Source organism: Ochotona princeps, chromosome 3 (genome assembly GCF_030435755.1).
Source record: "Ochotona princeps isolate mOchPri1 chromosome 3, mOchPri1.hap1, whole genome shotgun sequence".
NCBI lineage: Eukaryota > Metazoa > Chordata > Mammalia > Lagomorpha > Ochotonidae > Ochotona > Ochotona princeps.
In genome coordinates this window covers 56,599,020-56,609,451 of record NC_080834.1, presented here as the reverse complement: position 1 = coordinate 56,609,451, position 10,432 = coordinate 56,599,020, and the positions used below count along the sequence as shown (strand labels likewise).

Sequence of the window (10,432 nt, the reverse complement as noted above, 5' to 3'; positions counted from 1 at the left end):
TTGCTATTTCTTTGGATTTCTTTCTGTGCATAGTCAGAAAATATTATAAGCATGATCTGAAATGAAAATCCTAAATGCTAATTATTACCTGCCTTTTAATAGTTTTGAATAAATAAAGTTGGAGAATTTGAGAGGTGTTATCAAGCTTGAGGAAAGATTTCAGGGGTTATATATTTTTTTATTATTATTTATTATTTTTAACTCATTAATTACATTGTATTATGTGACACAGTTTCATAGGTATTTGGGTTCTCCCCACCCCTCCCCAAACCCTCCCACCATGGTGGATTCCTCCACCTTGTTGCATAACCACAGCTCAACAGGGGTTGTATTTTTAAGGGCATAGGATATTTAGTCATGTTTATGACCAAAATGATAAATATTTCAGGAAAGACAATTATTGAAAATATAAGAGGTAGACAGCATAACTGAAACCACAGAATTATTTTTATTTCTCAATGCAATATGACGCAAAATAGTCTCAAGAAATTTTATTTTGGAGTAAGAGGACATTGCAATTTTTTTTTTCAGTTTCATGAGTTAAATAAGACTCAAATCATCCTGCTACATTTTGTACTACTGAAATTATTTGAGATCCTAAGACTATAAACTTAGAAACCTGATTGCAATAATAGGGATAATCTTCTATTTTAATCTTCGTTAAAAATCTCAATCAGCTGTCTATAATCTGGTTGAAAACATGTGTGTTGCAAACTGGAAGAATCGCTCGTGCATCTCACAGACTCTCCTCTCTTACATCATCTTCTTTCTGGTTAAGCCTTTCTCTGCATCTTCCATTAAATCCCTATGACTTGACTCCCTGGTATCTGATTGCTCTGAAAAGTCTCTGGTTTCAGTGAATAGGAAATGACAAAGCGCATCTGTCACAGCACGAGCTCCTGATTGTTTTATATACAATGAGGCAAGTTGGCTGTCTATAACTACCTCAGATACAGAGTAAACACATACGGGTGCTTACTGTGGAAATTGGCCTGAAGAGTTAGTCAACTTTCTTAAGACAAGATATTTGTAGTCCTCAGTTGCATCAGAAGAGTAGGTGAGCTCAGTTTTAAAGTGTTCTAGGTATGTTATTCACCTTTGCATAGGAGTCTAGCCATGGAGGTGCCCAACTGTGCAACACATGATTAGTGACTGGCTCATACATGCATAGCTCTGTTCCCTGATACCAGTGGTCCCATGGGTCTGAGACACACATGAGATTCAAGCAGGACATGCCTAGCCAAGCTTCCCACCAATCCAGGACAAAGCCCTAGTGCTAGTGGGTGCAATGTACTGCCCTAGAGAGGCCTTGCTGCTTCCCTACTTTCTGCCATGCTCCCAGCCCCCAGCCCTTGCTTTTTGCATGTCAGTATGAGCAGTGGCCTGGCTTTGGGAAGCCCTCAAGTACAGTTCTACAAGCATCAAAAAAGCTCTCTACAGGGGTGTACCCTACTCTGGCCTGATGCTCTCATGGCATCCGAGTGTAGGGCAGCATATATGTATCAGTCTCGGTCTCAGTCCCTCCCTAGGCCCACCCAGACAATCATCAGTAGCACGCTATTCAGGCCTGGGCTACACCTTTTTTTTTTTAGGACAAAAAGAAATACTGAGTTAACAAAGTTACTCTAACATTTATATTTAGAAGATTTACTTTTTTTAATTGGAAAGTCAGATATACAGAGAGGACAGGAAACAGAGAAAAATATCTTTCCACCAATGACTTACTCACCAAGTGACCTCAACAGCTACAGTTGTGCCAATCCTAAACCAGCAGCCAGGAGCTTGCTCTGTTCTCCCGTGCCGATATAGGGTTCCAAGGTCTTGGGCCATCCTTGACTCTTTTTCCAGTCCACAAGCAGGGATCTGGATGGGAAACAGGATGGCAGGACATCAAATGGCACCCATATGGGATCCCAGTGTGTGCAATGTGAGGACTTTATCCTTTAGGCCACTGTGCTGTGCCCACTACTACATTTTAATTTGTGTTACCCAATTTAAAAAAAAAAAAAATATATATATATAGTGACAACATTTGGGGTGCACATTTAAGTGAAATGAAATAGACAATAATAATCAGATAATAATTGGATAATAGATAATAATAATCAATGAAATAGATAATAAGATAATAACAGGACCTAAATCCACGTAGAAATGCATGATGGGATTATATGTGGGTATGAGTAGTCACCAGTGAAATTATCAGCTTTTTCAAAGACTAAGTATAGGCAATAAATTATGCAACATATGATAGTCTCTCTTTCCATGCATTAACTAAGAAACTTATTCATTTAACATTGAACAATATGTCAGGTAAAGAACTGTATAAAGAATATAACCATAAACCATTATATTAACTAGTAGATTAAATAAGTATACAGAATAACAAAATATATAAAGGGCTACAAATGTGAAAAAAGGGTGTGCAGTGAAAAAAAAAGGATATCTTCTGCTATCTTGACTTTTCTGATATGGTCAGTGGAGTCTTTTAATTTAACTATAATTTGGGTGCGTATGGGAGGTGTGTCACAGGTCCAGATTGAGAACTAAACCCAGAGAGTACAAAAAATGATGTTGAGCAAATATGCCTTTGTGATGATTTATCAGTAAGAGAGTATCAAGAGGGAAATTTATAAGAGGAAAAACAGGGCTAGATGAAGCAAAGCTTTACATGTCAAAGTTGGAAATTTGAATTTGATCCTTATGGCAGAAAGAATGCATTGTAGACATTTTTCCCTTGATCTGTCATGCTAGCTGACTTACAGTGTTACAAGTTCATTCTCTAATCTGTGGAAACTGGATAATGAAGAAGGAAATTATCTTGGTACTAATTGAGAAGTGGTGATGGCTTTAAATGTGGAGCCTGTGATATTGAGAGAAATAGATACATTAAAACATATCTTAGAGGTATGTTAAACATGCCTACACGATAGCTTAAATGAGGAAGTGAAGGAAGATATAGCTTCGAATGACTTTATATCTTCCAGCTTCAGCACTTGATCAAATAGTGACTCAAATGAGTGTTACAGGAATAAGAAGAGAGGCACCTGAAAGTCTGTACTTCACACCGACTGACATGAAATAGTGTAAGCTTTTTAGCAGCAGGAAGTTAGCTGTGTGAACTCTCATTTCCACACTGCCCAGTACTCTCATTAGGATAGGAAGGCGCCCAATAAGACTTTGCTGAATGAATGAATACATAATAATTAAGTTAAAAATGAATGCCCTTTGTCTTTTACTGGACAACTAGAAATAATGGTTCATAATTACAAGCAGACAGATTTCAATTCTGTGTAAATATTGCCAGATAATTAGAACCTTACAAATCCAAGTCTGACTTCAGAATAACATATTCTCTGATAGCTGAAAATATTTAAGCAGAGTTTTGTTGAAAATTAGACAAGTGTCTAATTTTAAATAGAATTGGAAATTAACTCAGGCAGAAAAAAATAATTCTTCTACCCTCTCTACTTAAATCCACTTTATGTTCTGAATACCTTTCATTGTCCATACCTCTGAACAATGACTTTTTATTTCCTATTAATTGATTTAGTGAACTTATGTTAAAAGAGTTTCTTTCAAAACAGGAAAGAAAATTAAAATAATTTCTTTCTCTCTTCTGATAAGTGAATTCTAGAACTTGTAGTTTTCAGTGTTTGCTCAGAGGGCTAACTGTCTGGCCAGCCCATATGGCACTTCGTTTTTTCTCCCAAGGAAACTCCTTTTCACTCCTATAATGTAACATCGACCCTGGAAGTTAAGGTATGCTTTTAGAAAATGAGGATCAAATAGGATTGGACTTGATTAGTCTGTATATTGTTTGAGTTCTTATTTCTTTTTGAAAACGTCTTCATTCTTAAAACTTTTATTTACATTTTATTTTAAATGGAGAGAAAGTTTCCTGTTCACTTTTACTCCTGTTGCATCCACTTGGCGGTTAAAACAGAATGTTACGTACGCCAGTGACCACTCACAACAAAGTTTTATTACAATGAGAGGCAAGGCAAATAAACCATACAGTGACCAGCTGCCCGGGATTAACACCCCTTACCAGAGTGTGGCTCTGAGCAGCACCTTCACAGAGATTTTAGGGGCGGTTTAGAACAGCTTCTAAGGGACCACTAACAATAGCTTGTAAGGTAAGGGAGGAGAGGACACATGTTCCCTGCCTATCACAGCTGTACATTGCATGCCTGGCTCCTCTGCAGTCCAGTAATGAAGGCAACCAGACTCCAGCCTTGGAGCCATTTGTGGGATAACAAGGCTTGTACCTTGATTTAAGGAAATTGAGGCCCATTGGTGCTAAAGGTTACATAGGCCTTTAGGCCTGTCAGCTGACATAGTTTCTTAGCCAAGCAAACAAAGCAGAAGTCACAGAAGCAAAAAGTATTGCAGTCAACAATGAGCTATGTTTACTCAATTTTGTTTTCAACTCTACATTCCTTAAATGCCTGCAACAACTACAGCCGGGCAAGGTAGAAGATAGGATCTTATAACTGTACAAAAAGCTTCCACATTTATGGAACAAAAGCTGGCACTCCAGCTAACAACTGCTTCTTTCTAGGGTACAGATGAGGAAGCGACTCTATCAGAAGCAGCAATGGGACCTGAGGCAAATGCATTAACATGGCATACAGTCATCCCAAGCAATGCTTTTAATCATTGAGCAAATGTTTGCTCCCTAATTTTAAGGTAATCTAAGGCTCTGCTTAAACTCCGATAAAATGAAAAACATGAAGGGCTCCTAAAATCTGACTGTTCCAGCACAAGAATATCTTTTCATATATTCTTTACAGATCTTAGGATACAGGAATCTTGGTAAGGATTAGGGTTCTGCTTTATCAGGATGTTTTTTAGCTGTAGGATGGGGAGCAATAGCTTAAGTTCGGATCTCTGGTTATCTACTGATTATATACGTCAGAGAGTTTGATTTGACAGGTTTTATTACACCTGCCTGTCAACTTATTTTGACAAAAGGGTTTTTACCCAAAAACTATCTTTAAAAAAGTCTCCAATTTCACCCAAAGAGCTTCTGAAACTTTGGCTATTTCCTGCATATTTCTCATTTCTGAATTTCTGTAAACAGTCAAGTAAGATAGCCCTTCTGTAGCAGCAATATATTGAAATGTGAAAATAAGTTAGCACTGTGTCTTCTTTAGAACTTAGTAAATTGAAACACAAATCAAAAAAAAAAAAAAAACCTCTGTGTAAAACAGGGTAGAACAAAACTCATTAATTAAAATCTCAGCATACTGAATTAACTACCCTGACCATAAAGGGTGTTAAAAGCTGTTGATATGACTTTTTTAGCTTTGCTGCTTTTCTTCTGTGAATTCGTATATCGATGCTTTCTTTCAGAACATCTGAATTTTCACATTTTATCATAATCTAAACTTGTCCAGATGTTCTTTTATATAATAAAAGCTTCTCATCATTAATATATGTATTCAGTTTTATGACAAGAAAGTGCTGAGCAAGCACATGAAAAAAAATAATAAAAATAGACCCATTGATATCTTTCTATACTTAGCTACATATCAACCATGTTTGTTGAATATCTTAACTAGTTATTTTTGCAGTGTGATTTAAATCAGAATTTCAGGTTTATTTCATTAATGGTCACTATTAAAACTTCAATAACACCTTCTAATTTACTTTTAATTTTATTATTCTATTTAAACTAAATCCTCTACTATTACCTCTTCCCATTTTCTTTGTCACATCTCTTTAAATCCTTCCATAGAAATGCTAGGTTCTGAATGAATATTTAAGCAATGCTTCTTTTTCAACCTTGGCTGTGTGTGTTCACTTCCAACACATAACCCTCCTTTTAGAAAACTATCTTCAATTCATATGAAGCTAACATTTAGAGGTGATTTCACTTACTAAAATTCTGTATGTCATATAGTGCTCGGGTTAAATACCAGTTGTTCAGGGGTAAAACAATAATCATAAGGGCACCGAGTAGTAAATGTGGACTGAATCAGTAAATTAATTACTTTCTAGTGTAAATAAATGTTGAGCATCGTTTTCAAATCAAATGATCCTTTAGACAGTATAGTGCTGACCAGGACCCAGATGAGGAGGAAACACAGACAAAAACATGAGACTACACTTTCTGCCATTACCTGTACCTCAATGCCATGACAAAATGTTGGACTTTTGACTGTTTCTGAAGGAATATACTGTTATAATAATGGAGAAAGCAATGATGGAAGGAAAATTTGGAGGGAGGATAGGAAAGAGGAGGGAAGAATCCTTATACGTATAAAATTGTTACTGAAAATAATAAAATAATAATAAATTAGAATTTTAGCTAAAGTACATAGTACCGAAAACTACAGTTAATAGATTAAAGGAGTCTTTTCATATGGAGTTGACAGCTGAACCTGAAAAATATCTGATGCCTGATACTCCTGGCTTTATCTTTTTCATAAATGAAGAATTTGGTCAGTAATTAATCAGTCACTGTGTAAAATATAAGGCATATAGAAAAAGACATGAGTGATTATTTTTGTGAATCAATGCAAATATGATATATAAATCAATAACAATCTCTGTGTGACTATAAGATAGATGCTCATCTTTTAAATTTCACAAATATTTTCCAAGGACAATATTTTACCTTTCAAATCCATGTTGTTAAGACAGTCAAGTAAGTCGAGTTACAGTGACAGAAAGGCCTTGCTAATTCAAACATGCATTGCACACCCAGAAGAGGTGTCTAAATTCATGCTACCTAAACCAACTACAAGACAGTACAAGCCCTGGGGTTTGTGGATATGACAAGTGAAGACAGCCTTTTTCTATTTTTATTTAGTTATTTATTATTTTTTAAGATCCATTTATTTACTCAAAAGGCAGAAAAATATCCACTGGCACCCTCCCCTAACGGCTGCCAAGATCAGGGCCGAGCCAAGCTGAAGCCAGGAGCTAACATTAGGGAGGTCTTTTATTGCTTCTAAAGTTCATTATAAAGGAACTGGATCAGAAGTAGATCAAATCAGAACATCAATGAATGTTCCGATATGGGATATTAGCATTGCTGGCTGAGGATTAACTCATAGTTACACAATACTAGGGCACAAACAATCATTTTAAACTTTTCTTCAATATTTGAATATATTACTTTAATGTAACTTTACACACTCAGTTCAAAAAATAGGCTCAGGGTATGGGTGATATACTCTCACCATAATTTAAAAAATATCACTAGTTTCTAAGAATCATGTCAGTGGGGGCCTGGCGCGATAGCATAGCAGCTAAAGTCCTCGCCTTGCATACCTGGGATCCTATATGGTCTCTGGTTCTAATCCCGGAGGCCCTGCTTCCCATCCAGCTCCCTGCTTGTGGCCTGGGAAAGCAGTTGAGGACGGCACAAAGCTTTGGGACCCTGCACCCATATGTGACACCAGGAAGAGCTCCTGGCTCCTGGCTTTGGATTGGCTCAGCTCCAGCCACTGCGGTCACTTGGAGAGTGAACCATCGGACGGAATACCTTCCTCTCTGTCTCTCCTCCTCTGTATATCCATCTTTGCAATAAAAATAAATAAATCTTAAAAAAAAAAAGAATCATGTCAGTAAATTAGTATTGTTGAACCTATGCTATTTGTCACTGGGAGTCCCTGGAAGGAGGTCATTGACAGATTTAATGGCATGCACCTCTCTGAATCCCTCCTAGTGGCATCTTTGTCTAGCTTTAAAAAAAAAACCCTGGCATCCGAGAGTGTAACATTCTTCCTTGTATCAAAGGTAATGATGTGACTATTGAAGCCAAGTAGAAAAGAGAAAATGGCCATATTTTTCATATGGACTCTGCAGATGACTGAATAGTTTCTTGTTTTTTTGTGGGGGTATTTTTTTTAAATTGATTTAGTTTTATTAGAAACGTAGTTATACGAAGAGAAGGAGCAGAGAGGAAGATCTTCTGTCCAATGTTTCACTCTCTAAGAGGCCGCAATGGCCAGTGCTGAGCCAATCCAAAGCCAGGAGCCAAAAGCCAGGAGCCAGGAGCTCTTCTGGGTCTCCCAAATGGGTGCAGGGTTCCAAGGCTTTGGGCTGTCCTCGACTGCTTTCCCAGGCCATAGTCAGCAAGGAGCTGGGTGGGAAGCAGAGCTACAGGCATTAGAACGAACGCCCACATGGGACCCCGGTACATTCAAGGTGAGGACTTCAGCCACTACACTGCCATTCCAGGCCCCTGAATAGGGTTTTAAGGACTTGGTACTAGCACTCACTCAGGAACTAACCCCCCAAAAACAAAGGGTGGTCATGGCATCAGAGGATTCCTTGAGTGCATCCTTTCACGCCTGCATTGAGCATGTACTGGTGCAGAAACTGCAAACGGAAGCACCCCTGGTCATTAGTTTTACATGCTTAGCCGGAAATAGCTGTCTTGTAAATACTTCAAGATATTTGTACTGGAAGAAGTAGACAAAATGTTAAGCCATGGACTCAAAATCCATATCTATGGCAAAAGCTCAAAAGTAACATTCAGGTGACTTTGCTGACAGATACAGTGGAAAAGATTACCAAAAAGTTCATGCTGGACCCCACATGGATTCTTATCAGGAAGACAGTGCTGATCCTGCAGGGTATTTTATCAATTCTGCGTCAAAGTGAAAGGAGAGAAATGGAAGCTAGACACACTTTCTGACATATATGAAAACCTGACCATAACCCAGGCTTTCATCGTCATCAGTTCCCAAAGGAAGGTTGATTGGCTCAATGAGGAGATGCCTATGTGAGACCTACCTGTTTCTGTGATGCATGGAGATAGAGATCAAAAATAACGAGATATGATCAAGAGGTGGCCCAAGTCACTAATGTGTAAGGAGTGTCTGGTCATCAGCTATGATCTTGCCCTGACAAGGAAAACTATATCCATGGAATTGGATGTGGTGAATGCTTTGGTCATAGGGGTGTGGCTATTAACATGGTGCTGAAGAAGACAGAAGGACTCTTTGAGACATCAAGATCTTTAAGAATATCCACCAAGGAGTTGTCCTTCAATGTTGCTGACCCCATCTGACAGAGGCTGTCCTGATCCATTCCCAGGTGGGGTTCAGTCCAGTGTCTACACCCTGTCAGTCCAGGGGAACAGAGGAGCAGCTGGACATGACAGAGGAGGAAGCCAAGATATGGACATCTTGCAATCTTGTAAAGTTTATTTTTCTTTGAATAAATGCCACATTTTTGAAACAAAAGAAGGGAACAATATGGTGGGGGGCAGGGACATCTATCAGGACTCAATTAAATCATCTCTGTGAGTGAAGCTCATTCAGGCATTATTTTACATTATCAATCTACATTTGTGCATCTGCTCATCTACTGATGCTATGTGTTTTGCTGTTACGTTTTACAACTTGCTTAGGTGATGATTTTTACAAAATCTCTTGAAATTCAGCTGATCTTGGCGTTTTGGAAAACTGAACCCTAAAAGTCTAGGAAAGTCTAAGCAAATATTAATAATTTACAAGAAATCTCTAAATTATGATTTTAGAAAATTGAAACTTTAAAGATAATCTTGATAGTTTAATTTTTTTTAACCTTAATTTTTAAAACAGAGAGAAAGAGAACATTTTTTTATTCTCTGTTTCACTTCTCAAATGCCCACACTAGCCAGGGTTGTACAAGACCAAAACCAGGAGCTTTGAATTCAAGTAAAGGCTTCCTTGTGAATGGCAGGGACATGAATGATTGATTCCTCATCTGTTGCTTCTTATTGCAGACATTAGCAAGAAGTTGGGTCAAAAGTAGAACAACTAAAACTGAAATTGGCACTGAAATGGGATGTAGTTATCCCAAGCGCTGGCTTAACCTACTGGCCAAAAGACTCGCTCCCGAAGTATTCTTAAATATTTGATATATGGTATTATCCCTCACATTGATGTAAAAACATGATAATAAAATTTATAGGTACTTGATTAAAATCCTTATGAACAAGTTAGAAAAAACAACCATTAACAGTTAATACATACCAGATTTTGCTCTTAATTAATACCTCTTCGTTTGCTTTGCGAGTCTATTTGCTGGCTCTAATAAAGTGTCCCAAAATTAAGAATTGGATTAGACATAGCAATAACAGCTGTAAGTTCTTCCTCCCCCAATACTATGTCTAAAAAGTCCTAAAGTATAGCCCCTAGATGCAATGGCTGTAGGTAACATAATTGACTCACATTAATTGTGTGATTAGATTAAAATTAAATGGATACCTAGCCAGGATTCTAGGATATCTTTGAGCAATTCTAGGCTCTGACTCTAATTAGGTGACCTTAAATAAGACATTTCATTCTCTGGAGAAGTTTCCACCTTTTAAGCTGTAAAATAAACATGCCAAACTAAATCTCTTGCAAAAATAAGTTTCTGAGTATGTTATGTGCCCAATTATATCCCTACAAAATGTGTATGTTAAAGCTCTTAATTGCAAATC

General features: G+C 37.5%; 1 pseudogene; it reads left to right on the top strand.

Annotated features, from left to right (window-relative positions):
- The first annotated feature begins 2,844 nt into the window (after window positions 1–2,844).
- Window positions 2,845–8,945, top strand: LOC131479857 (eukaryotic initiation factor 4A-I-like; annotated as a pseudogene).
- Window positions 8,946–10,432: the final 1,487 nt, after the last annotated feature.